Genomic DNA, 27,103 nt, shown 5'->3' with positions numbered 1-27,103 from the left:
ATGCAGGCTGGCCTCCCAAACCAGGCATGTTGCACATTTCAACACTGCAGAGACTGAGGTCACCATACTGTTCCTGGTTCTAGTTGTACTGTGTCTTCTAGCTTTCCCCAGAAACATTAGTGAAATGTGGCATCATATCATGTTTTTTTCCAGTGATCTAATTTAAATCTGGAGCCTGTGCAGAAGGTGGAAGGTCATGTTGCCCACCACACACAGTCTCCAAGCTTCTCAAGATACTAGTTGCAGCCCTGGCATGGCAGGATCCAGCAAAGCTGGAGTTGGTAGAGTTGTGATCTTAAAACTGTGATCTGACTTACACTGAGCCAGAGCAGGAAACTCTGCTACCTGTTCTTAGTCTTCAGCGTTCTGCCTGCAGTCTGCATTGATGCTGGCAGTAGTTTCCAGTGTGCAAAGATTTTTTTTTCCCATGTGTTATATGGTAGCAGTTCTCAGTTTATTAATTTCTGAAGAATCTCTTAATGTTCTAGGGCTTGATTCTGGAAATGCTAAGCTTCTAATGAAGGTATTCGCCATTCCAAAAGCTCAGGCCCTGCCCTGGAGAATGTGTCATCAGCTTTGCCTACACAGCCAAACTTGAAACCAGACAATGTAGTATTGTTAGTGGAAATTGTAGCATAATCCTAGGAGAAATGTGATACTTACCTCATTTGGAAATTGTCCTGAGGTCCAGTGATAGAAAGGAAAAGTTCTGTGTAATTAAATTGCAGTTATTATCAAATGAGCCCTCTGAGCCATTTGATTACTACTAGAAAAGCACCCATCCAGAGACTTCTCTATCCTTATAATTTTGTTACCTGTCTCAGGTGTCCCTGCTGCTTATGCCAGTCTCTGAAACTCCAGTAATTTGGGCTTAGGCTGAAACCAGGCCAGCTATTCTGGATCTGGGCAGATGCAGCTTCCAAACTGCAAGCTTGCTCTCCACAACTGAGTGTAGGTGGCAGTGGGGGCAAATGCAACCTCAGCCTTGGAAGGAGCTTTGGGAGTTTAAGTGCTTCTTTCCAAGAAGGAGCACCCAAAAGAACACCCTTGAAAAGTCCTCATGAAGGAAGAAAAATCTGGAATTTGGGGACTATTATCACTGGTGTTTCATCACTGTGCATGTTCCAAACATTGCTTTTCTTTTTAAGCTTTTGAAGGTAAACTAAATGCATCAGCTCAAATGTATTCCTTGAAACAAGATTTATTGGCATTTCAGCAGAGCTTCTAGACCTTGGGGAAAGTGGAACTTTCATGTGGAATAGACAGTCCACTCAAACTCCACACGCATTTAGGAAACAACCCAAGAAATATTCTAGAGGTGGTAGACCAAGCTCCAAGAGGGCCCAAGATGCTTCAGAATAGACTTTTGTTAATCCAGTTCAGGTATCCTGGTGCTTAAAGAACAGAAGAAGAGCTCTCAAGAATTGTGACAGGAACCCTGGAAATTACAGAAGTTAAAATATTGCATAGACATTGGGGTATTTTTTTGAAAGTCACAATTAAAATGCTATGCCTGAAACTGCAGTTCAAAACCAATGCCTTGTTTCTCTCTTGCTTTTGAAATGAGGGCTAGACTAGATTCACTGGTACCTGCATGCAGTTTGATTTAAATAGTTTTAGGACATGCTAATACAAACCAGTTCCATGCTCAATGAATATTTCAGCATTCTTTTTTTTTAAGGGATGAAATTCCTTCACATCTGACTATCTTCCTGTGATGGCATTTTAAAAATACATCAGGTCTGAAGTTCTAGTCTCAGAGAACTTAACAAATATATTTTCAGAATTTCTCAGAAAATCTCACTTTATTATTTGGTATAGAATTCTACTTGGAGATTTATTAAGAATTAAATATGTTAATTATAAAATCCTTCCAGTGGCTTCAGCTCATCCAGTTAATTTAGCCTTCATTCAGCCTTCAGGTGGCTCTTCTTGCAGTTATTTGATACTTTGTTTTCCTGTCCCACATTCTCAGCCTGCCTCCTGGTTTGTGTAAACCTCGAAAACATCAGGATACCTTCGTGCAAGTCCAGCCATTGCTTTGAGTTTCTGCATCAGTAGAGTGAAAGACAACCTAAGTAGAATTATTGATAGTGTTTATTTTTATATTTGAAAGGAGAGTTTTCAATTATCTGCCTAGTAATAGAAATACACTGAAATACAGGTGAATACCTTTAGACACAGCACACTGAGAAGCTCCATAATCTGGTTATGTTTGCAGAAATGTGATTTGTGGCACGGTGCCCCAAACAACTCTCAGGAAGGAAACCTAAGGAGATCTTTTTTAAAACTAGTTACAAGCGTTGTTATGGAGGAGATCACTAGGGAGAAAGGGGACAAAACAGAAAGGGGGCAAGAAAACCTTGTAAACCCCTAAGCTCTGCCAGCATTTTTGGGAAGTTTCCTTTGCATTCAGGGGGTGTGACCACCTTTAGGAGAGATGACTGTTCATGGCTGTCTATAATTTCCATGGAGAATGTCAGTGCTAATGGCACCTGGGAAGATTAGCTCTTGAGGCACAGACACATGAATATGGATTAATATATCTCACTTAGGTGACCACCCTGAAAATATTCGTGTATTAAATTCATTTTCCTGAGGTACCAGTTCTAAACATGCTTTGCAAGTCTACCCTTCACTCTGAGCTGACGTCTTCGTTAACTGGCTTTGGCCTAACCTATCTTTTACCAAGTGAAAAAAAAATTAAAATGCAATTCATGAGGCTTATTATAATTTGTATTGTTTCCTTACAGGATTAAATTTACCAGGTTGGAGGAGGGAAACAAAAACCTAATGAGGAGGCCGACACCAGGAAGGAACCACAGCCTGTTTCCTTTCTGTCTCTGTGGTGGATTTCATTCAAAAGAAAATTGAAGCTGGCAAGACCCTGTTTTTCCCTGCAATTTATTTAAAACCTTGCACGCATTTGGATACCTTGTGATTTCAGAGAACTATGTGAAGATTAAGCTTTTGCTTACTGATACATGGCATGTACTCTTTCAGTCTTTTGTGTTAGATTTTGTTTGATTTTCCACTGCAGCGCTGCATCTTTGTAAGGATTTTTATGCTTTCACCAGCAATGTCTTAAATACTTTCAGACAACACACTTGGTGTTCACACTTCTTCAGTAACAACTGTACAAAAAGAGCCAACAGTGGCATAAAGGACTGTGTTTTCTTTGAGGGTTGTGCATAGTTTGCAACCAATGGGAAGACTATTTCTTCCCAGGGCAAGGCCAACTTGTCTGATCAGCTGACAATTACAGCACCTTGCCACTCTTCCTCAAGCGTTGTTGGGTTATTTCTTTTTTCATTACCCCCTCAGACCATTCATATCCATTTAAAAACATGGCAATAATTGCATGTTTACTTCAGTACTCTAAATTTGGTTACTCTGCTTAGGCTATGTAGCATGCCAGTTTTCAAAATAGGCCTGTGAGAAGGACAAAGCAAAAATGATGAGATGTATGCAGCTGACAGATACACAGTGAATTCCTTATGGTTTTATTCTCTTCAAGAATATATCTTTCTTTATGGGTCTTGGGTAACATCTCTATGTTTTTCCTCACACCAGTTACTTTTTGGAATATTTTCTTGAAAACAGAGATGATGAAACTGTTCTGTTTAATTCAAGGCAGATACTGAGGTACAGAAACATTTCCTTTGAACGAGCCATTAAATCCAACTGTTACTTAGCCACGTACAAAGCGAGGTGGAGAATTCTCCTCATCCCAGACTGTTTGCTGTTCCACACCAAAGCACCTTTTGAGTTATTTTCCATAGGTATTCTGAGCTGATTGGAAGGCACTACATGATCCTTAGTCTTTAGATAGCTTTTCTGAATGAATCATTCAAATGCAAAGTTTTTGCAAGAAACTAAGTTGTGTGTGTGATTTTAGAAATGGAAGCCCCTGCTACATTTTGGATGGGGAGAGCATTGTGTTCAGCGGTGTGAAATTACTGCCCTGTTTACAACTTTGCATTTAGAGAGGGCAGGGTATGGTGCAAAAATCACTGTTGAGTTATAGTCCTGCTCAGGCAGAAGCACTTGCTAGGCAATATTATTCTACACATAATTTTGACATCCTTTGCTTGCTGGATGCATTGAATTACATTTTAAGGAAGTGTGGTAACGCTTTGGTTAGCTTTCAGTGTTGGAAAGGCGGGGAAAGGGATTTGTGCTACTGCCATCTTATTAAACTCCAGCAGTGTTTAATAAGAAAACGACACCCAATAAGGCAAATCCTTGAATGCACAAGTAGCTACAAAAGGTCTCTTAATGAACTAGGACAGGAGTCTACACTTTCAAAGAACTGAACCGTGGAAATATTTTCAATATTTGCACAGCCATTAAAAGACAATTTTCCCCAATGACATCTCTGTTTCAGGATCTGCTAAAAGCCATCTGAAAGCCACTTTCAGTCACAATCCTATTTAGAACTTACTACAGTTCTTTCCCTGTGTTTATAGGGGGAAAAGTGACCACTGAACTTTTGAATTTATCACACTGAAACTGCCTTAGACGTGGTTTGTTTGGGTTTCATGTTTCTTTTTTTTTGTAAGAGAAAAGTCTTTTATACATTATCTTTGCTACTTAAATTGTGTGCAGTTTGATGACTAAAATTAGCTATTTTTAGAAAAAAAACTTGCTGCAAAATCTGAAGAATTTTTGAAAATGTAACAAAGATTTTGATTAGGAATATAAGGGTAGTTTCATAGATGCTTCTACTTGACAGCTTACATTTGAAGGCAAGCAATTACACTGCTCAACTAACCATCTGAAGGTTTAATACAGAGAGTAATTCCCCAACTTTCCCACAAGCCTAGCACATTACTATCCATAGTGACTCATGTACAGTGTTTGCTTAAGGTATGTGTGTGTGTGTGTGTGTGTGTGTGTACACATGTGCGTGTGAGATTATCCTCTCTGCCCCATTCCCACTTTTAAGCAACCACTGAAATAAAGTTGATCCAAAAATCTTCAAACTCAATTGATTGCCTGAACGAAAGTTCATAAATATCTAAGTTTCTAAATAGCAACTTAATCTTCAGCAGTAATGAAGCTATCTCACCTAGTGATCATCAAGGAGTGACCAGAGTCTCTTACTTCTGCACCTCTTTCTGGGCACTCTGACTGCCTGGGGTGACCTGGTTTTGCTGCTCTCCCATGGAGGCTGTGAGCCCTGGGGATGTTCTCCTGGCACCAAGGCAACCAAGGCTCGGCAGGATGGTGCTTTTCACATGAGCACTGCAAATTAATCTTCTGTAACATCAAATCTGCTGGGAAATATCAAGGTTTTTTTAGATAGTAGACCTTCCTTTGGCCAGGGAACTAACAGTTGCTTTATAAAGCTTTATTTCCCTCTTCTCCCTTCCAGCAGAGCCCTTACCTGCATCAGTAAGGACCCCCAGACAGCTGCCCACCTCTCCAGCTGTTTTCACCACAGCTCTTCTCAGTGTTGCAGAATGGACTGTTTAAACCCTATCAATACTTTTGAGACAGCTTCAGCAAAGATCAGTAGTGTTACTCTCTTTTTCTCTCATCCTTCTGAAATCAGTTCCCTAAAGGATTTTCAAAGAGATAAGTGCTGTCCAGACAGCCTTCCAGACATGCTCTGGGTGCCTGGAACGAGATGGTTCACATTGTTAACATTGTTACATTGCTGAAGTCAAAAGTTGGCTTCAGTGACCAGTAGTCTCGGAGCAAATCTCAGTTCCTCCAGGACCGTGCCCCAGCATCAGCCACTAGCAGCAGCTTAACTTGCATTTTAGATCCAGTAGATCTGGCCTGGTGATAGTTGAGAGGATGTGGCTTTGCTGTGAGATGGGAGAGCATTGACAGGGCAGCAGGTATAGCAGGCAGATAAAAGTGGGAGGGCAGGTTCTAACTCTCCATGGAATCTAATATTAAGGGAATGGGGAAGGGAAGATGGTGATAGATATGGTCTGCATGATCTAGAGAGTCCTTACAAGTTCAAGTTCACAGAACCTAAAGTTACAAGTCAACCAGCTGGAGATTGCTCAGTCCTCTCTCCTGCTGCATTCAGATCAACTCTAATCCACACCCAGCAGGCACCACCCCAGACAGGACATTCCAGTAGTTCTGACATTGCATTACTGTATGGGGTCCTTTTAATTCTCACTCTTACTTTTAATCAGAACCATGGCTTAGGACAAAGTCATCAGTACAACAGTGAAAATTCAGTATGCAGTAGACAGAGGCACAGGGGGCTTTGCTTTCTCTTTAGTGTGTAGGAGTTCTGCACTTCAGACTCCTGGGAAGAGAAGGTAAGATAAATAAATAAATACTCTGTGGGTTGGTGGGTTATGTACACCCCTGTGCCAGTGCACACAACCAAATGTGTAGTCAATGCTCTGATATGCTCATATACAAAATATTCATCTGTGAATATTACTGGGTTTGTAATCTTTGTTATATAAAAGGTTTAAGATGTACAGACTAAGGAGCAAAATGCAGATACCCCATATAAACAGAATTAGGTTGCATTGCTGAGCATAACAATACTCTCCCCTACCAGCATTTAGGTGGAGTGACTGTATGTTACTGCCTTGCATTTTCACATAAGCAAAAAATCTGAAAGTAAAGGATGCACTAATAATTCCCATCCCCCAAAATGCATTTCAATGGTGCTGCATACAAAATTCCTGCTTGCCAGCTTCCACGCAGATTTTTGTATGGTGCACTAAGAAGTGTTCTTTTTTTTTACAAATAAAAAAGGGGAGGGCTGGTACATGAAAACAATGTTAATGTAATTAAATATATATACTTCAGAAGAACAGCATAGTAAGCAGTACAGTAAAATAAATGTCGCATTATTTGTTACACCTTGTAATTTGTCTGTATTATGAAAGATGTAATGGTTTGTCAGCTGTAACTGTTGTTTTCTTGTAACATCATATTGAATAAAGTGTAGCAGAATCTCTCTTCTTCTTTGTATATGTGATCTAGACCTAACCCAAGGAATAAAGCCTTTCTCTTCCTCTTTGTTGTCCAAAAACTGAACAAGGAATGGTTGTAAACAAGAGATTTTTAAGGAATGGAAGGTACTTGGGAGCAGGCAGACACTAGACAGTACACTAGACAGTAATATGTTGAAAAGACTAGGCACTGATTGAGTCAAACATGAGCTTCATCAAAACTACAAGGCAGTGCTGACTACACAGGGCAAGATTCTTCGCATTTCTGTCTGTAATTGTAAGTCAATGATTTGGTGTCTCTTTCTGTTTTGTTATGTATGTGACAAGGGATATCTTTACAGCACACTGGAATTTAATCAAAGTAGTAGAAAAGCCAGTATTCTGAAAAAACAAACAAACAAACAGAAACCACAAACCAAGAAAACCCCAACAGGTCTGATTTAAATATATCATCATATGGAGGATGAAGTCTAGCTTATTGCAACTTCTCTTGAAATAGAAAACTGATAATTCTGGTAGAAAATCAGGCAAAACATACAGTACACATTTTTCACAACTTTGACCAGGAAGTGTGACTTATCCTTCTTCATACTTGATTATGTATTTCAATCAGTGAGCATATGCTGCCTTGACTCTTTGTCTATTTGTGCATCACAGCATTAGGTATTGGAACAGCACATATTACCAATATGTGTGTTCAGTATTTTCTGCTCCTTTCGATTGCTTCTAGCTTTTTTGGTACCAGCATCTTGCTAGGACCTATTTTTAGACAATGAATGCTAAATCAATGCAGTTTGCATAGACTTCCTTAGAATATTTCCCTGAAATGTCAGAGTATGCTGTTTTAGCAAACACAAGAGTCTATAGGAGTCATTTTGATCTGGGGTGGGGGATGGCTGGAGAGCAAGTGCTCATACTGTTTAGGCTGATGGGGCAGCAGCCCTAGCCTAGAATATGAATAATGGAGGACCTAGATTATAGTCTCAGCTCCAGCTGATTAGAAATATTTGAAGATAAGAGGGTCTTTCTTGGAGCTTGCACAGTATAAGCTTGAATGTAGGTCTTCAGTGTCTCAGGTTTTATCCAGTAGAATAATATTCTGGCCCCGTTCTGATCACAGAGCACTTCAGGAAAAGAATCCTCTTTTTCAGTCTAGAAAGTTGCTGCAGAATGACATCAGCTGCACCCAGAGGGCATTGCACATAAACAAACCAAGAAAGCACATGCATGCTCATCTATTTATATTTTACCCTCAGTTCTCACTGGCCAGGGCAGGTTTAGGAAGGTGTTGCCTTTTTATAGTCTAGATGAATAATTTGTATTCCTGACTCACTACCTGTATGGCAACTTTAACCTACAAATCCCTCTGATACAAATGAGGACCAAGAATTATTACCTAAAAAGGTTTGTATGTTTGAACACAGCGTACCAGGAAACATGTTCAGAGTCAGCCTTTAATTATGCAGTGTAATCCTTAAAGCTGTCTCCTGACCCCCTTGGCTGCACTCCTAGCCTCTTTAGCCCCAAGGTTTTCTTCCTAAGCTAGCCTGGCTGCCACGGCAAAGCAAGAGATGCATTTAGCTAGAATAGCAGCCACTCCTCCCCCAAGAAAAGAAAAACCAGAGGGAAGGTATTGGAGCAACCCTGTGCCACTGGGTTAACACATACAGTTTCTCAATAATGCCTCTCCTTGTAAACCTCTGCGAAGTAAACCCTACAGCAGCGGAAGGGCTTGCTGCTACCAGTGGGGGGTGGTGTTATGGACATTAGATTTGAGAGGCTTATATAGCACATGGGCGAGGATAAAGGGATACAAATCAGAGAGAGAAAAGGGGAAAAAGAAGAAAAAAAGAAAAAAACCCCACACCACAACTGAAGAGATTAAAAAAAAAATTCCAGGGCCAAGTATTTGCTGTTCATTTCCCTTGCGAGTGGTGTTATATATTGTCTGGAGTGAGTCATGCTGAGAGCAAGCCAGGCACAATAATAGCTGAGAGCAGTCCTGCAGCCCCTTCGTTATTGCTTCTGCCAGCTGATACCAAGTTGGGCAAAAGAAAGTGATTCCAGAAATGTTCCTTTTTTTTTTTTTTTCCTTTTCTCTTGTTTCCCGAAGGACCCAGTAGTGATTGCTGGGGCTGTACTACCTTGAAAGAACTGCTAAATTAAAATCAAACATTTTAAAATTAATTTTTCAAAGACCCATATGGTGATTCACATAAAAGACATAACAGCTCTAAGTGCTATACCAGATACTGCACTGCTGTATATCCCAGTAAAGTCTTGAAGCCTAAGGAGATTTATGATATCATAGGAACATTTCAACTTCACCTTTCAACTGGAATTAGGACTACAGTGTAGGTGTCACAAGGGTAGGTGTTAATCTTACAATCCAGCTCATTATGCTTTTGTCCCCAGCTTTTACCTGAGGAGCTCAGAGATATTCATGCATCAAGGAAATGAGCTGTATACAAAGCTCTGTAATATACCATGCAGATCTAAAGATCCATATTTTTGTAGAAGAAAAAGAAAGAAAAAACCCACCCCCCAAACCCAAGTTACATATTCTGTTTTTTATTTTCAAAACTTTGCATGGGCAACATCTTGAAAGAATATTTCACTTGGTGTTTGGCAAAGCCTGTACGTTCAAGATTTATTTTAGAACAGTTTCTCACAATGACAAAGCATAAAACAAGTTCTGTGTTCAAAACAAGTCGTGTTTCACAGTACAGACAGCTCCAAAGACATGCCAAAGTGTTGTGCTCTAACAGGACTCTGAAGAGTTGTTCGTTGACCAAATGCCCAGCATCATGTCAGTGTGGAGCAGGAGAAGCTGCATGTACCAGCATTCACTGGGAAACACTAAACATGAACTGCCATTTGGCTGCATCAGGAGACACAGCTTTCAGAGACCATCTCAGGTGGATTCTTCTATAATCTCATTTTTTTCTGTAACACACAATATAGACAGCAAAGCAGAAGTGAGTTTCTGCATGGAAGGTTGTACTCTATGGCAGCCGCACACAGGGGATTTTGGAACACAACTGCCTCCTTGGTGGGGATGTGAATCACGGAAGAGCTGCACTTCTGGCCTCCCACATCCACTAGGTTCTCTCCAGAATGCCTGCTTGCATCTGGGCAATATATGTGTTTTCACTGCTGGCTGTTCAGCTTGCACTCATGCACATGCAGTGACTAATCTGGAATAGCAGGAGCCTGTAATGTTAGGAACAGCTCCTTTAGTGGCCACAGGTACCCCACTCTTTTGCCAGCCCAGAAACAGCAGCAAGTTAGCAAAATGAGGATTTGCTGCTCTGTAGCTTCAGCCACTCTTCCAAGCTCTTCTGTTCTTGGATAAAGCTGTCAGTGCAGCAGGACTAGAGGTGGAGGAAGCAGGAGAGCATGAGACAGATATGTGTGCCATGTGGGGGCAAGGTCATGAACCTGGCAGTGGTTAGGACATGGTCACAAGCAAGTTCTGGGGTTTTAGAAAATTCCCTTGTTTTAGAAATTTCCAAAATGTTCACCTACTGCTAGCTGGGCTTTTCTTTTATGACCCACACATAAGAAAGGTACATTTGAATATCCTTTCCCCAAGCACTTGCAGTTTAGATTTAGGACAACCAATTGATCAAAGGAAAGGGAAGAATCTCAGAGGGTTTCAGATGAGCCCTTACAAGCCCCTAAATGAGGAAGTGTACAATACATTCACCACCTGTAATAACACAGCTTTGAACACCCCAGTGTGTTTCTGCAGTGTTAGCCAGCAGAGTTCCCTAAAACAGTGCTGCCAGAGTAAATAATACCCAGGTTTTGGGAGAGGATGCTTGTGACAAACCCTAGTTTGGCAGGTGAGCTGAAGCAGTCAACAGTTTAACCTGAGAAAGAAGCCAGGGCCTCAGAATAGCATCAGCTCTTACTGAAGGCCTGATGACAGTCTGAAGCTCAAGCTCCTTTGTCTCCTGCTCCTTGTTAGTGCTGTGTCTAAAAAACACCAAATCATCGGTGGCATCTCCCAGCCCTTTCCCCGCAGGCCTGTGTTAGCTCTACAGGAACTCCATGGTGAGAAACTGCAGCACCCTTCCAAACACTGGGCCCGGTGATTCCCGCACCTGCAGCTCAGGCTGCTGGGCGGCTTTGCACCGAACTGTTTGGACTGCACGAATCTGTCTGGTAGGAGGGAGTGCCAGGAAGGAACAAGGCGGACATTCAGGTGCGCTGGCTGTGCTGACACCACTGAGATGCCCGGTGTGTGCAGACGAGCTTTCGCTCCCCACACGGGCCGCGGACAGGACACCATGGGACGGGCCGGTGGGAGCGCAGGGCCGCGGCCCGGAGCACCGCTCTGGGCAGTCCCACACAGGTGAACCTCATCCTGCCAGCGCCGGCCCCGCGCGGGGAGGGAAGGACCGGGAACCCCCGCGGGCCGGGACCGCCCGCGCAGGCCGGCAACGGGGCCGGCAACGGGGCCGGCAACGGGGCCGGCAACGGGGCCGGCAACGGGGCCGGCAACGGGGCCGGCAACGGGGCCGGCAACGGGGCCGGCAACGGGGCCGGCAACGGGGCCGGCAACGGGGCCGGCAACGGGGCCGGCAACGGGGCCGGCAACGGGGCCGGCAACGGGGCCGGCAACGGGGCCGGCAACGGGGCCGGCAACGGGGCCGGCAACGGGGCCGGCAACGGGGCCGGCAACGGGGCCGGCAACGGGGCCGGGCTGCGTTGGCGCCCACTGGGAAACGGGGAACTCTGGCGCCAGCGTGAGCGCAGAACAGCTCCGGAGTGTCCGGAGAGGCGTGGGAGGAGCGCTAAACGCCGCGCTGGGCAGGGTGCGGCCGCCGCTGGCTTTGGCGCGGCGGAGCAGCCGTGCTGCCATGAGAGGCGGGATCGGGGAGGCCGGGCTTCCCACAGAGTTTCTGAAGGTTGTAGGAAATGCCGCTGTGAATGGGAGGCGGGGGTCTCCTCCCCGCTGTCAGCCTCGGTTCCAGGCTGTCGGGCAGAGCGGGTGCGGGGTGCTGGGACAGGCCAGGCCCTTCGCTTCCCCACGGTGCCGGGGCTGCCGCAGCCCGGCCCTCAGCACTGCTGCTGCCGGCCCGCATCCCCCGGCCCTGGCGCCACGGGGGACCCCGGCCCCGACCCCGCCTCTCTCCCGCAGCCATCCAGACGCGGTCACCTGCAGGGTTTCACGGAATCATAGAATGCCTGAGTTGGAAAGGGCCTTGGAGATCATCCCCTGGCCGTGGGCAAGGACTTCTTCCACTAGACCAGGTGGCTCAAAGCTCCATCCGCCCTGGCCTCGAACTCTTTCAGGGATGGGCTACAACTTTCTGGGCAGCGTGTTCCACCGTCTTAGCACATCTGAAAGCACTTTGCTACATCCATCAGTTTGTGTGCAACACCTTCAATCTTGTATACTGTATCGCCCTAAATCCCCAATCTGCCTTCAGGCAGATCCCTGCAGGAGCTGGTGCAGCAGGTGGACTTTGGACTGGTGTGAATACCTGAAGATGGAACTGGAGTTTGTCACCAGTCAAACACAGTATCAAACTCATACTTGCCCTAGATGCCTATCTTTTATTAATTTCTTCAATACAGAAAGAGAAAAAAATAAAACCAAGTTCTTTTAAAGATCTCTCTGGAGCCTGAGTAAAGGAAATGGCCTTAGGTGGATTTTTTTTTTTTTTAACGTGGACATTTACTACAAAGAGAGAAAGAAAATATGTTGTTTAGTCTCTCTTGAACCTCTGCCTGGTTTATTTCCCACACATATGATCTCTTTTGTTCTGTGGTAGTAATCACCTAAGCAACTGATTAACAGATGATCAGCCTGCACTGTTCCGATCTGCAGGATGCAGTGCAAGGGAAAAATGGCAAACCCACACTGATTATTTTTCTTTAATACCTCACTACTACACTGTCCCAACAAAGAAATTGAGATTGTAGCAGCACACGCGGGGTTTTTTTTGAGGTGTCCCTCAGCACTTACACAAATCCCCCAGAGCTATCCCTGCACCTTCTTTCAATTAAATTGCTTTTCTTTAACTTAATCTGGGACTGTTTGATTAGAGCTGGTTGGAGGTTTTTCCCAACAAAGCGAGGTTATTCAGCAGCTTTGAAACCCACTGATTTATCAGGAGAGAAAGACTTATCTTTCAATTAACTTCCTTCACCTGCGGATTGCCAGGAGCTCAGGTTTCTCAGCTCAGTGACAGGATTCCATTTGAATGACTGTGGGGCTGGAGACCTCAGGGATTTTTGGTTTTTTTCTACAGAGCCAGGAGCCAATGCAGTTCTCTAGTGTATACAGCTATGGGACACTGCAGATGCCAGAAATCATTGACTATTTTAGTTTCAAACTCCATGAGCTTATGTCATGAAACTCTCCATACTGCCATTTCCAGATATTTCACTATTTCAGTTTAGAAGCCATATTTCACTGTTCATGGTTTTGCTTTTAGTTTGGAATGAAGGGTTTCTAGAAAACATTTTGCCATGCTAGAATGAATTACTGATCATCATTAGCAATAAAACCTACCAAGAGGGGATAACAAGCTTCACTGGTCGGAGGAGGCACTTGGTAAATTCAGACTACCACCAAGAGAACCATGACTTAATAGCTCATCCTACTATTTAGGTAGGGGAGATCTGGTTTTAATCTGGTTTGAAATCTGTTGGAATCCTGGAAACGGTGAAATATTTTTTTTCTTTTTACATTGATTTCAGTAGCATTAGGACTTTGTCCAGGATGACTTGCTAAGATAGACACAGCAGTTTAAACACCAATTGCAGCTGTGTCTAGATTCCACTTAGTGAATGTTGATGGCTCATGCCATCTTAAATAGGAAGCTAACATCGATAGCCTTATAATTTATTAATTATATAAATTGCCACAGCTACATGGTTTACCAATGGAGAAATTTACATTTTGTCCTGTTTTAACATATTTACAGATTATACTGGTACCATTGTTTCACAGTTACCTCTCTCTCTCTCTTTTTTTTTTTTTTTTTTTTTTTTTTTTTTTTTTTTTTTTTTTTTTCTTTTTTTTTTCTTTTTTCTGCTATGAATACAGATGTGTGAATTTCTGGGGAAAAGGAATGTGATTGTCAAAGTACTGCAGTTCAAAAAAAGAAATTCAAACTCTTCTTCATGCATGGTATTACATAATTTGAAACAGCACACTATCTCAAAATCTTCTGAGGACAGAAACTGCATCATAGCGGAAAGATGGAAATCTTAACTTTCATTAGCATAAAGGTCCCATTTGTTGTCTTGGCAAAATCAACAGCTACTAGGCTTAAAACCTATTCTTATTATAGGAGTAAATGCTATCATGTTAACTTCAGTACCAAAAGAAAAGAAATGCCATCTGTAGGAGGTCATTATTTAACAAAAATATATCTCCTCTCTGTTAATTGTTGTGCTAAGAAACCTTTAATGGAAAAGACACTGAAATAGGACGTAGAGGTTAAAGTGAAGTCATTCACGTTTTATTTTGTTTGTACTCAAAATTGGTTGCAGGCTTTGCTTTCTGCTGTGATTTGTCTCTAATCAGCATTCCCACTGTTCTGAAAAATTGATTTGAATTCTAAGTTGATACAGGAGATGCATATAAACAGATCTCTGCTCCCCTCCTGTGAGGGCAATTTATGCAAAATAAGTTTAGGGGCTCTGGGATTTAAAGTTTACTGACTTTTGTCTGTGGGAACTGGAGTGCCACTTTGCACATAGTGAATATTGTCTGTGAATTACCTGCCTTAAGGGAGATTGTTAGCACATGAATCAAAAGTGGCTGAGTAATGTAGAACATCTCAAACAAAAGGATTAGACAATAGCTGAGACGCACCAAGATGCATTTTAAATCAGCTCCAGTTAAATTAGGTGCTTTTTAGTCTAATATTGCTCTACAGTATAATGTTGAACACTGTGAGAATAGACTGATCTGTGTAGCCTTGTTTTGCTAGAGAAGATGCCATCTATTTATTTTCGCCTTAAAAGCAGTTTTTACCCATGGAAATGGTACTTGCTCAGCTGTGTATTACTTCATTCATAAAGGAAGAGCATTCTATTCCTCTGTGCCACAAAGTCCATAGTGAGTCTCCTTTGATTATATGCATAACACTCTGGGGAATGAGACTATTGTGCACACATATTTTCTTGTATTTTTCTATTGAAAAAGAGAGGGTTTTTTCAGATGCTCCAGAGTTACATTCTGCTCCTACTTAGAAACAATTTCAGCAGCAGCCTCAATATGATGTTTGTCTTTTAGAATCCTGCTACAAAGGCACTCACACCTACACTCAGATCCAATCCTCTGGGATGTGGGATACTGCAAATTTGGTGTTGCATCACTTCCAAACTTTGTGGGAAAGTTTAGAGCATCGGTGGACTAAATGCTATTCAGCTTGGTGACAAATGAAAAAGATTATTTCTGGTGTAAGGAAAAAAAACAGGCAGGTCTGCAGAGTGCTTCATGCTGTGGCCTCAGCTGGCACACTAATATCAGTTTTCGGAATTCTCCCTTTGGCCGTAAAGAGGCCTAGCATGCTTTGTTCCTAAGGGCCTAACATGCTGCCTATCTCCATCTCCAAACCATGCACTATGGGAGTCTGAGGGAGAGATAATTGAGTGGTTGGACCAATTCTGATCCTACTGAAATGGGAGCTTAATCAGAATTTGGCCCTTAAGTGTAGTGAAGGTGCAGTTACTGCAAAGAGGGTTCCCCATGTTGGTAGAAAGGACTGGTGGGATGGCTTTCAATAGATGCAAGTTGCTCACCACACTCCCCTCCTCAGCAGCACTGGGAGGGAGAAAATTAGATGGAAAAAACTCATAGGTCAAGATAAAGGCAGATTAATGAAGAAAAAACAAAGGCCACACACAGAAGCAAAGGAAAACAAGATTTATCCTCTGCCTCTAATCAGTGTTCAGACACTTCCCAGGAAGCAGGGCTTCAGTGTGCCTAGCAGCTCCTCTGCAAGACAAACATCCTAATGACAAATGCCCACCCTTTCTCTTGGCTTTTACTGCCGAGCAGATGCTCTGTGGTCTGGAATATCCCTGTGGTCAGTTGGGGTCAGCTGTCCTGGCTGTGTCCCTTCCCAGCCCCTGTAGGGGCAGATCGCTGGAGAGGCAGCGCTGCTGTGCCAGCCCAAACACGAGTGTTCATCAGCACCTCGCTGGCTGCTGATACAAAGCACAGCACTGCCAGGGCTGCTGTGGGGAAAATGGGCTCCGTCTCAGCCAGACCCAATGCAACCGGGCAACAATTTTACTCTGGGCAACAGCTTTTGGAACTAGAAATGCTGAGCAACCAGACTAATGTTCTCAGCAAAGAACTGGCAATACTTCTTATTTTAACTAGACCTGCATGAATGATTGGCCCTGTTTGGAGGAAAACTGTGCTGGCGATATTTTAAAGAAAAAGGGAAAAATATTTTTGGATATACACGAAACCAGAGTTTTTCAGACTGTTTGTCAGATAAGGACTTTTTTTTTTACAAGTTGAATAAGTATTTCATATTCATCTGGGACATCTCTAAAGGCATGAAAGCAGTGTAAAAATAAACTCGTTCAGGATGACTGGAGCAATATTCACAAAATTGAGGAGGGCATATTCCCTGTTGCACCCAGTGGTGCGAACTTTGACTTTTTAGGTAAGAGACTTCAACTGCTCCATAATCCCCAGGTTTTCCTCTGAGGAAAAATGTCCTAACTTCCAGGCTGTCCAAACCATACACAGGGGCAGATCAAGTGAAACTTCTGCAATCGATGTTGCCTGAGAAAGTAGCTCTGCTGGATTCAAGGCTGCTGAGCAGCCTGAGCAAAGCTGTGGGGTGGCACAGGTAAAAGAGCAGAAGCTGTGGTGGTGTGCACTGCCGCGTGTCCCTGCTCCACCACAAACCCAGCCCTGCTCCCTGTGTTCTGAGAGATGTAGAGCTCCTGGCCACTTGAAGGAACTGGTATTTGTGGTGAAGAAAATTTATTGTGGCTGCAGAGATACAGAGGGAGCCTCTCTTGAACGTTGATGTGTCCAACCTCATGTAACTCATGAACTTTCACTGAGTAAGAAAATTGGTGATTATAATCTGGGCTAGTGTCTAGGGTACTCACCTGAATTTTCCATTCTCTGCTTCCAAGTATCTTCAAAGCAAAAAAATGGAACCTGTCCCACCTAGAATCAGTATGATTGTGAAGGAGGTAGAAGGGCCCTTGTGATTCTAAGACCCAGCTTTAAAAAGGTAGGAAAAGGAATGGATATTCACCTCCAGTCTCACAAGATGTAGTTGGTGTGGTATACGGTACTCTTCTCTCATTTCTATTGTTTCAGAAATTGTTTTCAAGACAGTTTGTAAGTCTTGCATGAAAAGTCAAATCAAAAAAACTATTGCAAAACCACCAAAGTAATCCTTTCTACATTTTATTTCAGGTGAAACTGCTGACTAAATTTGACTTGATGCTACAAGTGTTTGCATTTTTCTGTGACTAAGTGATTCCTTGCACAGTCTGTTCTCAGCTCTGGCTTGAGCTCTGCTGTTAGTTCACCCTCCTTGTATTCTCCTTTGGGAGCATTTAAGATACCTGCTCCCTCTCTGAGCCACAGCCTGCTCCACAGGGCTGAGTGGACATGCTAGCCATGCAGTTGCACTGACTTTTCCATCAAACCGGCTTCCATGATAAACACCTGAGGCTCTTAAGCAATGTAGCAATGTGACTTCAGTCTTCCCTTTCCAAAACCCTCATCAAACAGCTGTAGTATATGTATATATATATGTGTGTATATATATATATATATATATATATATATGTATCTGGCAAACATTTCATTCCTCTATAGTCTGTGGAAAATGTAGCAATTGATCTCTGAGCAGTGTTACTAAAAGCTGCGGCTACTTTATTTTTAGTTAGAGTATGTAAATGGTTTTTTGACAGATTTGACTTCTGGGCAGTTCCTGGCTGAAAGTGCTGTCATCAGCATTGATTTCCCTTCTGGCCTGTCACAGGCAAGCCATCCTGTGATGAAACAGCAGCCTGCAACTATCAATATCCATTATTTGACTTCTTAGCTGCTGTGCACTGCTCCTCAGAATACTGAAGGTAGAGCTGGGCCAGAGGCAGATCTTCATCTTCAAAATGTAGATCTTACGAGTACACATCTTGGGGACATTTTGAGACATGAACAATGACACTGTACTGTTTGCTTGCACCCTGGTGTTCTCCACCAGCACTGAGATGACACATCTCTCTGGAGGATTTTTACATGTAAACCTGGGCTGCTCTGTGGATCCCCATCCTCTTCTCTCCTGCAAACCTGGCTTCTTATTAAAGCTGTCACTGAAAGTGTGAACTCAGCTGGGAGGAGGGTGTCAGTCTGCTTTTCCAACTTGTACATCTCAAACCACAAGAGAGAGATGGGTGATTTGGCCCTTGCCCTCTCAACAGCTACAGCTTCAGAGAACCACAGGAGGTGTTTCCAGCTCTGCTGCCTGCACTCCTCATCCAACAAATGAGCAGGTTTTCTGCCTCACTCCCGACGCTGCCACTTTTTCTGAACCACTCCACGTGTGGGCCCTCCTTGTGTCACTGTCTTTTTTTAGCTGTTCCTCTGTCACTGTAGGTTTCTCTGGAAGTGAAGTGGCAGCTTCCTTGTGTGGGGTAACTTTGCTACGTGGAGACCCACAAGCAGGACAGTCATGCTTCTGTGAACGCCCCCAAGAACTCAGCTGCCCACTGCATGGGGGTCTCAAGAGACCAAGCCCACTTGGGTGTGGAGAGCACTCAGCACTTTCCAGGGTTTAGTGTGCACCATGGTTGTCTCCTGCCTCATCAAAATGGCCTTAATTCTCAGTGCAAAAGTTCTCCAGTCCTCCAACCCCAAAGCTGGCTGCCGGTGTCTGAGGAAAGATATGTGAATAAAGAAAGCCCATAGAAATATCTCTAAGTAGTCTTGCAGCTCTCAGCAGTGTCCAACCAAAGTGCATCCTGAGCTGGAGGTGGGGGATGTCAGGGGACAGTGAATGCCTTTTTACTGCCCCATGAGACAGCAGCCTAGGTAAAATGGCCAGGAGGAGCCATAGCAAACCAACTAGAGCATGCCTGTCCCTCAGTGCTAAATTCCATACCTAGCCCTGCTGAAGACACTGCTTGGCTTGGACACTGTCTCCTTGTCCTTTACATCCAGATATCTGAACTATAGAATTTGCTTCCTGTAGTGCAGTGCTCTTGAAAGAAACCTGGAACTCAGTTTCATATTTATTAGATCATCTTTAATTTGGGACATTAGTGAGAGTATTTTTGTAATTCTCCACCAGATTTTTCTGCATGAACTCAAATTCCCTGTATTTCCCAGCTGTAGCTCACATGTGCCTCTTTATTTAGTGCCTCAATGGATATACTTAATGAGCAGAATCTTTCTGTTGGTTTGTACTGGATATTTCTAATTGCCAAAGTCTTTTCTTAGTGGTCTCTAATTATCTGTTTTATATGGTCACCCTGTGGATAGCACAAGCCCATATCATACTGCAGACTAGGGATCAGGCTGAAGATCATGCAAAGACACAAACATGCTGGGAGGAAAATGAGCTCACGTGTATTTGAACTCCAGTGCTGTACCTTGATATTCCCATTGTCCTGTGTTGCAGGTCTTCATGGCAGGGATATTTCTAAATGCCGCAGTCCTGCTTCATTGTTTTTCTCTATCTGTTGTAAAGCAGGAGTATTTTTTGCTAAAGTTAGCCCCAAGATGTATCAATAAAACCAGGAAAAAAAAAAAAAAAAAAGGAAGCAAGCCTTTAAACACTTGTGCGTTTTTAATAATAGTGATTTTTGTAGAGTCAAAAATATCTTTCTTTATTATCCATCTACTGTCTTAGCTTTTTTCTCAGTTTGTATGTTGTTTTGCATAACCCTGTTTGTGAGCCTGCTTCAGCAAGGCCCAAATAGCTGTTAATCATTTGTGCTTTGTTATCAGAGGGTTAGTCCACAGTAAAGTATTGTCCCTTCATTCTCTGCTGTTTTTCTCACCTCCATTTCTTCAGAAAACCAGGTACCATTATCCTTCCTGCAGTCTTGCCTGTAACTCTGGTCACATCTGTGCATGCATGCTGTCTTCTGAGATGTCTGTTTAGAGAAGTCTTTCTCTAGCAGCAAGTGAACTTTGTAATACTCAGTTATGCTGCACACTGTATCTCCCTACTGCAATTCATTCCACTCTAAAGCAAGAACAAACCTACTGAGATGGTTGTTTCTGGCTGGGTTGAGGTTCTCGAGATCCTCAGGAACAATAACTTTCTGAAATGCCAGACTTAAATCTCTGGTGAATTAGCAAACTGGCTATGTGCCTGGAGTCTATCAGGGACAGCAGTAACACTGAGCTGGTTTTGCAGTGCAGCCAGTATTGGAACTGACAGCCTGAGGCTGGCAGTGCTCTAGGGAAGGTGTGTGTATCCTCTTCAGGCTTTGCCATTCAGCTGAGATTTTCAGCAAGATGGATAAGAGGCAAAATCAGTTAATCAGCTGTGGAATTCCTACTGAGGATGAATTGTGTTGAATCCCTATCACTGTGGAAATTAAGGAACTGGTGGTGAGCGTCTGTGTATAAACCAGGTGTATGTCAACCTGCTCAGCATAGCTGATTTCTTAAGAGCCCTGGCTTCTGACTGAATCTGAGAAGGTTGCTGCTTTTTTAAACTATGCCAAAAGGGATGCAAGGAACATTAAGAGGTGTAGCTACTGCTCGAGATGTTTCTACTGATGGTTTTGTAACTCTCACGCTTTTGTGACTGAACTCAGAAACAAATTGCACCTTTAAAAAGCCAACAAAAAAATCGTCCCACAAAGTAGGAGCATAGGCAATCTGTTCTTAAAGATGAGTCCCAACACTACAGTCTGGTTTCCAAAGAGAAGTACTAGCTCTACTCATCTTTTGCTTGGCTATAGATACTGCTTATGAAATTGGAGCTAAGGTCAGCAGCCAAAAAATGTAGCTGCTTGGGCTTAGCACTTTATACTATCAGTACTGATTGCTTTTACAGACATTTTATTAATGTTCAAGAAAAGAGGAATAGAATATAGCATACTCTTCCAAACACATGCCCCCTTGTTATAAAAGCATATTATGGGAGATACTTCTGCTTAGACTTCATTTACCAAAACAAGATTTTAATTTTAAGTGTCACAGACACTTACAGTGTATTTTTTGCTGGCTTGGGTTTATTTTCCTGGTTGCCATTTATTTCATGATATTGCCTGGGACTCCAAGACACAGCCAGACAGATCTGCTGAACACATGAATACTAAGGAAGTGGTTTCCCTAGTAACAATAACCATGTAACAGCTCTCACAACTTCCTGCCCTTCCTTACTGGATTTGTTTGTCTGATTCTCACTGGGTTAGATAGAAGAGACACCAAAATTGAGGCTGGCTAAAAGGCATTCAGGATGAGCTTACTGGAAGTGGGGAAAGTAGAAAAAATGACTGCTTCATTTGCAAGTGGTGTCATTACAGAGTCTAGCTTTGGTTTGTTTTCTGGGAAAAATCCCGGGGGCATGCTCTAGCTGTCTCAGAGCATGGCCTGAACAGACTCTACTACAACTCAGATTCTTACTTTAGAATGTTTTTTTTACAAATGTAACTATTGTCATAATGGTTTAAGTGCAGCTTTGAGTCAGTAATCAATTAATGGAAAGCAGAGCAGGGTAACAAATACAAACCTTAAGTACACAGCCTCAGTGCTGCTAGCACTTTAGAGAACGTGAATTAAGCAGCATTTGGGAATATGTATTTCTGGGCTCAGACTGCTAGCAGGGTATTGTCTGGCTGGCATGTTCTTGCTGTGGAAGAAAACGGAAGATTCATTCCCTAATACATTGCTAAGTATTCCTCAAAGAAAGAAACTATTGCACTATTGAGGTGGAGGATTCTGGTAGGCATGTTGTGTATGATCGTTAAATCAGGTTATCTTTTTAGTCTTCTAATCAACCAGCCTATTTACAGCTGACTCTAAACTAGGTGAAGAAATCTGCAGTTCTAAACCTAGGTATTAAATCTGCTTCTTCAAGCATTGAAAAGCTGAATTCCTGTATTTTATTAGCCATTGCTCATATATGTATATTGAGGGTTGTGGCCACTTGTGCATCCTTTTTTACATAAAACACTACTTTTGCTGAAAAATAAAGGTTAGTATTATCTGTCAGTTCTCTGTAAAGCTCCATCTTAAGACTGATCTGCTCCTGAACAAGCTGAAATGATTTAGTATGTTGTTAGAAGGAAGAACTGATAAGGGCCAAACTGCAATCAGCTGTGAGTTTACTGTTAAGATAATAAACACAAACAGACACTGCAGAGATCAGCCATGCTTTCCTTTTTCAAAATATTTGATCACAATGAAATCATGACATTATCTTAAAGCTGACACATGTAACTCTAGTCATAAAGACATTTACAGCTAAAAATGATAAGCTTGATCCTGAGAGATGCTGGGTACACCCATCCTTGATGCTTTTAATGGCAGTTCTGGGTGTTCAGAGCCTTTGGATCAGATTAATATCATCTCAACAAATCACAGTGAGGAAGACAGAGAGGAAATGGCTATCAGAAAACCAAAGTCAGGCTAAGATTTTATCCTTATCACATGGAGATGAGGTGCCTCAGAGCAATATATTGATTCTCTTCTCAGGCTATATCAAATATCAGGACTGGCCAATGTTCTTTAATTCCAGGCAGGCATAGAAATAAGCATGAGTATGTTTTTAATTAGCACTTACACTGTCCCAGCAGGTAGAACTCCCACTATCACAACACTGTCTTCACAGGTACTACATTTTAGACTAGGCATTTAAAGCAGTTTAATTGGGTTCTTCTGTAAACCAGCTGTTGGAATTCTTATCACCCAAAATCCACTTCAACCTTTGTGCAAAATGATCTTGGCAGAGAAAAATACTGTTTTGTGCTCCCAGGATCACTGACAGTAACGAAATTATGTTTTCTTCTAAGTCGAAGTTACATTAAGTCCAGTCATATAACAGCACATTACATTCCTAGATAGTAAGAAGGAAAGAGTTAGTAAAATGTACCTTTTGATTTTTCCATCTCCCTGAAGGTACAGAGTCTTACAAATTATTGTATACTTTTGAGATTTTTTTCTATGTTTCTGTTTGCAGAATAATCTTTGTAATGAACACTGACTAACTAAACAAAACCAGCAGGTTTACGTGTCTAATGGCATGTGCACATCAGCAGCAATCTTATAAACACATATGCAGATGTGTGCATTAATTCAGATGAGTACAGGAGCATGGCTGTATTCAATTCCAAAAATAATCCAGCTCCTAATTATGGACATGGTTTGCTCTGCTGATTTAAGGCAGGATATTCATTCCATTTTCTAACTGTACATCAATGGACTAAAGACTGTAAATTGCTAAAGCTAAATCAGATGTGTAATAGAAAATTTAAAACATTTACCATTTTGTCAAATATCAAAACATTCTTGTTTCCACAGGGGTGTAAATGTGGACCTTACAGTTTAACAAGAGCTATGAGTCATTTAAAAATATGTGATATCCTTTGCATATCACAGATACTTTTCTCATGAATAAAGAACTTTTCCCTGTAAGAAGACTTTTATATGACTCCTGCTTGTTTTCAGTCTATTTCCAGGCTAAATTTACTGTAAAGAGAGGTTTTGCATCTGCCTATGTCAGTTCTCCAGTGTATTGAGGTCAGCTTCCATTCTTCTTGGCTCTGATGCCTGCCTGTATAAACCAAATTCCATTTCCATCCTATTATTTTTCTAATCAAGGGTTTGTCATGCAAAAGAAGATCTGAGGTGACTGTGTTTTCCATTATGCAAAACATTCCATTATGATAATATCTTCAGGATAGTCTTATAAAGGTGCCCTGCCCAAAGACATCACAAATGAGAGCACTGAAATGGTAGACAAATCCTGCATAATTTGCCCTCTCATTTAACATTCAGGCCACAGAGTTCACCCTAATTTGCCATACACATTTCCTTTGACATCCTCAATCTGTACATATGGTAAAAATAAGAATTGGCAGCTTTCACTGAATAGACTTCTGTTAAGTGCTTATCAAAAGAAGAAGAAGAAAGGGGCTGTAAAATGCAGTCATATTTAGTACATCCTTCGATTTCTGTTGCTTTCTCTGCTAAACTCACACTTAGTAAAATCTACAGTCAATGAAATTTTCCTTTTGAGCTCAAGTTGTTTCCATTCAGAACAAAGTAAAAAATACACCAGCAAAGAAAACCTGATATTTCTTAGAAATTCTCTTTTCTTTCTTATGCCAAATCCCAACGGGCAGGGCTCCACAGAAAGGGAGTTTATTTTCTAAATCCTTTGAACACAAAGCTCTTACATTTTCTAGGACAAGATGTTTTCCTAGAAAATCTCAATATTGTACCTTTGTATTATTAATACTTTTGTCATAAAGATGAATACACAATTTACTTTATTTTATATATTTAATTTCTATTCAATGTCATTTCAATTATTCAAATATGAATTGGCTTACAAACAGACTCCTGTGAAGACTTGTGTCTGAGTCTTGGCAAGCACATCATATTTCTGCAGTTTCTGTGTATTTGATTTATCTGTTCTATCTTCTTACTGTGCAGATGTGTGTGTTGTATGTGCACAGGTGCTAAATATATAGGTAAGTGAATCTGCATTGACTCCTTTGTTTGAAAAAACTTCTCAATTTGTGGGGCATTTTTACAATTTTTTTATGGTGATGATGGTTTATGAGTATTTCTGTAGCCAGACAGATAAATTTTAGGGCTGTAGAAAATGTAGGCATTTTAATTGTAATCCAAAATAGATAAAGGGTCCTTTTCTTCTCTGGCTTTCTACAGTGTCCTTCCAGATCTGGGGAACACGATGTCATTGCTGGTCTTTCCAGTTCAGGGATTATTCCACTATTAAACAAAGCTTAATTTAAAGCAATATCTAGCCATGAACTTGATATTAGCTTTTAGGCCTTGAATGCTTTTTTTTTTTTCCCCTTATGTATTGGTATGGCCTGGTGTGTCATCGTCATTATAATCTTTTAAATTAAAGTCAATCCCTTGCCTTGATTTCCTGAACCAGTCTCAGATATTTTAAAATGTTTTCCATTTCCAACTGCAATATTTGAAAGAGTTGTCTCCAGTCTTTTTCACAACTTTGTCTTATTTGCTGGAACTGTTCTTAGTCCATGAAGTAATAATAAATTTGAAAAAAACCCCATATGGATTGTAGATGTATTATCCTTATTGATCCATAGTCTCATCATCTACTGTACAGTATTTTTTGCCTAAGGTACATGACTGTTTTAATTCATCTTTACTGAACCACTGATGCTAAACTAACTGATGCTGATGTGAATATAACTACATGTAGGACTAGACTTTTCTGTAACTTCTCTTATGCTACATGTCAGCACAGTATGTACTCTTTCTTCTCCAAGATGCAGCAGTCTTATCTTCTTGGAACTAGTTTTAAGTTCAAGTCTACAAAACCAACTGCTTTCATTAAATCAGACCTATTTGCCAGTAATCACATATCATTTATATTTACTGAAAAGCTCTGCTACGGATCTTTCAAAATTATGCATCCAAAGCATCTCAGAGCAACATTTATCTTCATTCTGCTTCATGATTGAAGATGAGTGTGATTCCAAGTCTTCTGCTCCTAAATCAAACTTGGACTTACTCAATTGCTTGACATTTCTTACTGAACTACAAGAGTCTTAACATAGACCTTTTATAATTACAGTTACCTGAAACTCCATATATCCACACCCTCTATATTGCATACACTCAAGCCAGTTGTTTTCCTCCAAAAGTTTTAACCTACTTTTATTACTCCCCTCCTATCAGTTGCCAAGAGTGATAATTTGATCAATAAAGCTTGAGTCTGCTGTGAAGTCACGCCGTTTCTGACCATCTGCTTCCTCTGAAACTGGCCTTAATCTGTTGGTAAATATGTTCAGGATTATTTTTTTCCACCAGTGACTAAGGTCTCTGTAGTCAGCTGGATGAGCAGGATCTTTCTTTCCCTGAAGCTGGTGGAGGTATTGCCTTTATCTGCCTACCTGCAACCTCCTTGTGTTCCTTTACGTATCTGGTTTGGCCTCTTTGCTGGCACTTGCACTGACAGCTTTCAACAGCTCGACCATGACCCTTCCTGTTCCTGCAGCTGTCCCACTCCTGACCACTTTGCTGTTCTCTTCACTTTTCTTTGTTTGCAAATACGTAGAACCAATAAACAATCAACATAGCTACCAAGACCTTTCAAGCCAATGAAGCAAGTATATTTTGTACTTTAAAAAAACCAAAACATGATCAGGATTATTGGACCAAGGCCCAGCTTATCATAGCTATATGCACAGCTAATATAGCCACATTTATGCTAATTTTTGAAGTCTAATTTCTTCAAAGTAGTCCCTAAAGCCTGGTTCCATCTTCATGGGAGAGGACAGAGCTTCTGAAAACCATCCCATATGCATTAACATGCAATGTTATGCAGCCAGATTTAAAATTCTTGGTTGCAGCAGGCAGTTATATGAAGCCTGAAAGGCAACATAGATCATCAAGGCTGCTCTGTGGATCTCCATGGTTTAGCAGTAACTGTTTGGATAGGAGCTTGCTGCATACGTTGCCTCTCCTGCCACTGTGAGTTCCATAGCTGCTGCTTCTCACCTTCTGCTGGTGTTCCAAAAAGCAAGCCAGCATGGCACTGGGTGTACAGAGCTGGAATGCTCATGGCACAGTCTGCTCTCTCTTTTCCCCAGGGATTTTAACTTTAATTGAAATTGGATAGAGGAACTTCGTGCCCAGAGCAGCTACCAGAGCATAACAGGTTACAGGTTACTTTGCAGCTGCTGATCTGTGGTATCTGCTCATTCTTTGCTCATAGAAAGTGCAAAGGAAACAGGGGTGTGAAACTAAAAATTTGCACATTCTATAGGCTGCAACTCTGTAGTTACGTTGTGGTCATACACAAAAAAATGAACAACTGTTTGCAGTCCTAGGCCTACAACCCCAGGCAGATGCTCACTGCAAGAGCATTTCAGAAATCACCATGTTTTTATTAATTCTCATTGACTTCTTTCACTTGCTCTCCCTAACTTCCCCAGTTCAGTGAAACAACCACGCTTTCTGAGCCAAA

General features: G+C 41.8%; 1 protein-coding gene across 2 annotated transcripts in view; it reads left to right on the top strand.

Moving 5' to 3' along the window:
* Positions 1-27,103, top strand: part of CDK14 (cyclin dependent kinase 14) — a 340,143-nt gene that overhangs the window by 302,687 nt on the left and 10,353 nt on the right. Inside the window, exon 15 of one of the 2 annotated variants that reach the window (XM_063412527.1) lies at positions 2,754-6,943. The exons of the other annotated variant lie outside the window; for it this stretch is intronic. The gene's annotated coding sequence lies outside the window, so the exon portion shown is untranslated. Of the gene's footprint in view, positions 1-2,753; positions 6,944-27,103 lie in introns of those variants that run through there. 2 annotated transcript variants of the gene reach the window in all.

Source organism: Prinia subflava, chromosome 1 (assembly GCF_021018805.1).
Source record: "Prinia subflava isolate CZ2003 ecotype Zambia chromosome 1, Cam_Psub_1.2, whole genome shotgun sequence".
NCBI lineage: Eukaryota > Metazoa > Chordata > Aves > Passeriformes > Cisticolidae > Prinia > Prinia subflava.
This window is presented reverse-complemented; position numbering and strand designations above follow the sequence as displayed.